Source organism: Typha angustifolia, chromosome 15 (genome assembly GCF_048772165.1).
Source record: "Typha angustifolia cultivar Huaian chromosome 15, ASM4877216v1, whole genome shotgun sequence".
NCBI classification, from domain to species: domain Eukaryota; kingdom Viridiplantae; phylum Streptophyta; class Magnoliopsida; order Poales; family Typhaceae; genus Typha; species Typha angustifolia.
The window spans coordinates 13,286,532-13,292,531 of NC_133253.1; the positions used below are offsets into that span (position 1 = coordinate 13,286,532).

The following is a 6,000-nucleotide window of genomic DNA, read 5'->3' on the forward strand; positions in this document are numbered from 1 at the left end:
TATGATCCAAATCGCGAGAATGCACTTAGGGGGAGAAATGCACAGCTCAACTTCCCTTAAATACAAAGAAGGAGAACCTCTCGAGTAGATTTTTCGGGTAGAACAATTCTTCAAGTTTCAAGGAACCCCCGAAGCTCACAAGGTAGTCATGGCGTCATTCCATTTAGAGGTTAGTGGTTTTGCTCGACGAGCTTGCACTGTGAGTCCCACATCGGGATTGAATTCAGTGATGCATTGTGTAAGCGGTTTGGACCAACTAGCTATGACAACTTCCATGCCATGCTAACCAAGGTGAGTCAAAAGACAACCGTCAAGGCATACATGGAGGAGTTTGATAGAATCCATAGTAGATGTGACCCACTATTGTATGATCTTCACCAATGTGTGACAGTTTTGTCCAGTCTCTATGACGAGATCCAAGCTGATGTCAAAGCATTGAGGTTGAACACTATGGAGGAGATGGTGGAGGATGTGTTGCCGATGGAAGAGAAACGTAGAGAGTTGAGGTCAAATATGACGAGAAATACATGTTGGGTCATCACTGCACACGACCTATGGGCGTGGTTCTCCTTCTCGACGATCTAGAAGATGAAGAGGACTTTGCTGCCACAAAAGGTCTAGAGGAGGAGCCCCACAAGCTTATGGTGGTCGAGACGGAGGAGAATGATGGAGACATGGCTATTGAAATTTTGCTACCCACATACTCAAGAATAGTGGCACCCAAGATGTTGCAGATGGAAGGTATGATTAAGCGAAGAACAGTTAACATTTTAATTGACACAGGGAACACTCGTAACTTCCTAGATGAGAGACTAGTGAAGAAGATTGGACTGAACGTGTTGCCGACGGTGGGCTTTCACGTTACAATAGACAATGGCAGGACGTTACGAGTAGACAGGGTGTGCTGTCGAGTATTTCTACAGGTGCAAGGCTGTGATTTCTCACTCGATTTGTACCCATTAGTGTTGAGAGGAGTGGATTTAGAGTTGGGCATCTAGCGGGGCTACAGAGCTTAGGGGCTATCACCTTTAACTTTGCAAACCTAAGCCTCACCTTTCAGTAAGGAGACGAGGTGGTGCGGCTAGAAGGTAGCCCGGCTATGCCATGGTCCAACACTACGTCCGCTAATAGGAGAGCCATCTAGGTGATTATGGGGTATTTATATACTAACACCCATTGTGCTAGAGCTTATTCCAAAGGAAGGTATAGCCGCTGACCTGGATAGGTTGTTGTAGGACTTTAAAGACGTGTTTGAGGAGTTGCGGGGACTGTTGCCCACTTACGGGCATGAGCACCGAATCCAAATTGTACATGGAGTTGAACTAGAGAACGTTTATTCCTATCGATACCCTCATTTACAACAAGGAGGATATTAGCAAGATGGTCAAGGAGATGCTCAAGTGAGGCATTATTCAAACAAGCCAAAGTGCCTTCTCCTCGCCGGTGTTGCTAGTGCACAATCTTTTGAGTGGATTATCAGGCTTCGATTGCAATCACCGTGAAGGACCACTATCCCATTCCAGCGATCGAGGAGTTGTTAGATGAGCTCACAGTCCTATTTTAGCAAGCTCAACTTGAGGTCCGGTTATCATCAAATTAGGGTCGATCCAGCAAATGTACACAAGACAACATTTCGAACTCATGATGAGCATTATGAGTTTTGAGTCATGCTATTTGGTCTCACCAATGCACCAGCAACTTTCCAAGGGCTCATGAACTATATTTTTCACCCCCTTTTGCATCGGTAGGTACTCGTCTTTTTTGCCAACATACTTGTGTAGGAAACAGAGTGAGCACTTGCGGCATGTGGAGAAAGTCTTGAGCATCCCAAAAGGAAGCAAATGGAGTAGAAGTTGATGGGCCTTCACAAGCTCCAAAAGGAAGAAATAAAAAGAGAAGAACTAATGGCCTTTGTTTGATAAGTTTGGACTGCCACAAACAATTCTATATTAGGGTAATTTGCCACACCCAAGAAGGAGAAGAAGGTGAGTGATAAGAATTGATAGATTCGCCACTAAACCAAGGTTTAGATAAGAATGTTGTAACTCTTAAGCAAGAGAAATTTCTGAATTCCTTTCATGTCCATTTTACTTCCAAAACAAGCCTTTCCAAAGGCCAAACAAATTATTTATTCCCAAAAGCTAATAAATGGCCACTAAACAACATTAAATGATTAGCACACTTACTAAGTCAAAAGAATTGAAAAGGCACTAAATGATGAACGAAAATGATAACTTCCGGCCAATTTATCCTCAAAGTATGGAGTTAAATCCCTAACATTGAAAGTTGTAGATATATTGTAGTCCCCTAGTAATTGAATCTCGTAAGCATTCTCATTTACCTTTTCCAAAACCTTAAAAGGTCCTTTGACTGGGGTATGAGTTTGGATTTTCTCTTGCTTGGAAATCTTTCTTCCTCAAGTATATTCAAATTAAATCTCCTGGATCGTAGCTAACTTGCTTCTTTCCTTTGTTGGCAGCCTTCTCATAACTTGCATTTTGCTGCTCAATTTGCTTCTTAACATTCTCATACAATATTTTGACAAATTCTGCCTTTTTGTGTGCCATCTAGACAAGCTCGTACACCAGCAAGAATCAGTAATAGATCAAGTGGAGTTTTTGGGTTGAACCTATAAACTATCTCAAAAGGAGTATATTTAGTAGTCCTACGCAAACTTCTGTTATAAGCAAACTCAAAAAGTAGACATTTGTCCCAATTCTTCAAATGTTTACAAATAATAGTACGAAGTAAAGAAAAAAAAGTTCAATTTACCACTTCAGTTTGGCCATCCATTTGAGGATAACACGCCGTGCTAAAGTGGAGTTTGGTGCGTAGCTATTTCCATAAATAGCTCAAGAATTTGGCATCCTAGTTTGAAACTATGCTCCTTGGAACTCTATGCAAACGAACAATCTCCCTAAAGAACATATTCGCAAAATAAGAGAAGCATCATCAATTTTGTGGCAATGAATGAAGTGTGACATCTTGGAAAATTTGTCAACAACAGCGAAAACTGAATCTCTTCCTCATTGAGTCCATGGCAGCCTTAACACAAAATCCATGCTCACGTCCATCCAATGTTGGTTCTGAATTGGAAGAGGCATATACAATCCGTGGGAAGCCTTTTTGCGTTTTGCCTTCTTGCATATAACACAATGCTCAATTATCTTGTGGACATCTTTAATCAATCCTTGGCCAATAAAAGCGTTCCTTGAACATTTCCAAGGTCATCTTTTCTCCAAAATTAAACCCCTTGGAATGCCAAGCCAGTCCACCGCCATGTGCCTCCCTTACTAAGAGCTCTCGAATTGAACCCCTTGGAATGCATAGCCTTCCAGATTTGAGGAGAAATTCTTCATGTTTATAAAATCCCTTTATAGCCCCCTTTTCACAAGTTGCATAGATAATACCAAAATCTGGATCCTTCGAAACTTGTCCTTTGATTATTTCCAGCCCCATCAATTTAACATTAAGGATAAAAATCAAAGCATACTTGAAAGAGCATCAACCACTATGTTTACTTCTCCCTTCTTGTACTTGATATAAGGAAAGGATTCTAAGAACTCAACCTCACTTAGCATGCCTCTGATTAAACTTGCTTTGCCCCTTTAAATGTTTTAAAGCTTTATGATCTGTGTGTACAATAAACTCCCTTGGAAGTAACCACTATGTTTGATTTCCATACAGCTTCTTGATACATTAAGTCAATGCTCAGATTAGTGCATAAAATTCCTTATCATAAGTAAAATAGTTCAAGTGAGCAGCATTTAACTTCTCACTGAAGTAAGCTATCAGCCTCTTCTCCTGAATTAGGATAGTTCCTATTCCCACCCCTGAAGCATCGCATTTGATTTCAAAAATATTCGAAAAATTTGGAAGTGCTAGTACTGGTGCAGTGTAGAGCTTCTCCTTGATTAGTTTAAAATTCTTTTGTGTTGCTTCATTCCATGCAAATTCTCTATTCTTCTTGATACATTAAGTCAATGGAGTAAGTATAGGACTAAAATTCTTGACAACTCTCCGATAGAAAGAAGCCAAACCATGCCTTACCTCTGAAATGCTAGTTGGAGTTGGCCATTCTCTTATAGCTTTAAATTTTTCTTCATCAACCTCCATCATAGATGAGAAACAACATAGCCAAGAGACACTACTCTATCTTTGCAAAAACTGCATTTCTTTTGATTTCCATACTGCTTCTCTTGCCGGAAGACTTCAAAAACTTCACATGCTCCTTAAATGTTTGGCTAAAGATCAAAATATTATCAAAATACACCACAACAGATTGGCCAATGAATTTACGCAGTACATGGTTCATCAACCTCATAAAAGTACTTGGTGCATTTGATAGACCAAATGACATTACCAACCACTCATACAACCCATATGTCTTTTTAAAGGCAGTCTTCCATTTATCTTCTTCCTTTATGCGGATTTGATGGTAACCACTTCTTAGATAAATCTTTGAGAAAACCTTCGAATCATGCAACTCATCAAGCATATCATCCAAATGAGGAATAGGGTAGCGGTACTTTATTGTGATCTTGTTGATGGCTCTATTGTCCACACACATCCTCAAGCTGCAATTTTTCTTTGGTACTAGAAGAGATGGTACTGAACAAGGGCAGATTGATTCACGAATATAGCCTTTCTCCAACAACTCAATGACTTGTCATTGAAGCTCTTTAGTATCCTCGAGATTGCCCTACAGTTTGGAAGGATAGCTCCTAGAATAAGGTCAATTTGATGCTCAATTCCTCTAATTGGTGGTTGCCCCTTTGGCAATTATGCAGAAAACACATCAACAAACTGAGACAGAAGTTCTTCTATTTCTGGGGGTAGAGTATGGCTTTCTTCATGAGATGAAACTTCCTTGGCATATATTAGATAGACTAGTTTTGAAGAATTCAAGGCTTGTTCAACTTTTTTCTTGCCCACAAAGAAACTGTCTTTCCTTCCCCTTTTCTCCTTGATTTTCTTTACTTTCTGTGGGCTGAGGGGAGCCAAAGTTATCTTCTTATCATTCAAGGAAAATGAATTAAGTATTTTTGTAGCCATCATGAATCAGTTTTTTTTTTCATATTGTCATGGCCTTCCTAAGAAAAGATGGCTTGTACTCATTGGAACAACATCACAAAGAACCTGATCTTTGTAAAACTTTCCAATAGAAGAAGGAACTAAAACTTGTTTTGTAACTTTTACCTCTCCACAATCGTTCAACTATTGAAATCTGTATGGTTGAAGGTGTTTGGTGTAGCTAGACTAAGTTTCTCTACCATTATACCAGAAGCAACATTTGCACAACTGCTACCATCGATGATAACTCCACACACCTTGTTGCTAATAGTGCAACAAGTGTAAAATATGTTCCCTCGGTGCTCATCTTCAGCTACAACTTGTAAACTCAAAGAATAATGAATTACAAGTAATTCACCTTCGATGGTGATTTCATTGAGGGTCTTCTTCTTCCACTTCCAAGTCAGCTTCATCCTCACTAACCACTTCTCGAGTTTCCTGAATGATTATGACTCTTTTGTTAGAGCACTTGGATGCGATATGGCCATGACCAAGGCACTTTGAAACATTTAACATCATGACTTCTTTTGGGAGGTCCTGCTTCGATCACCTTCTCTTTCTCCCTCAAAAGGTTCCACTAGGGGCTTATTTGGAGACTCCTTTTTTGCTGGCTTGGCACTCCAACTATTGGAATTCCATGAAGAAGGCTGTTTACTCCCGAATGGACAAGATGCAACAACCTTGATTGGACCCCATTTTCTTTTGTCTCTCCACCTTCACTACTTGATGACATCTTCAAGGAACACAAAATGCTAAAGTTCAGTTGTGTCTACAATTTCTTTGTTTAATCCTCCTAAGAATCTAGCAGTTGGTTGCTCTTGTGGTTCTTGCACTTTGCACCTCATCATCAAAGTTTCAAACTCTTTAACATAGTCTTCTACGCACATTCCACCTTGACTAAGACTCTGCAAATCATTATACAGGTCT

The 6,000-nt window shown here is 39.9% G+C and overlaps 1 pseudogene; it reads right to left on the reverse strand.

The window, feature by feature from the left end:
- Positions 1 to 3,180: 3,180 nt before the first annotated feature.
- LOC140776985 (uncharacterized) lies at positions 3,181 to 5,055 on the reverse strand (annotated as a pseudogene).
- Between the last annotated feature and the right edge of the window lie 945 nt (positions 5,056 to 6,000).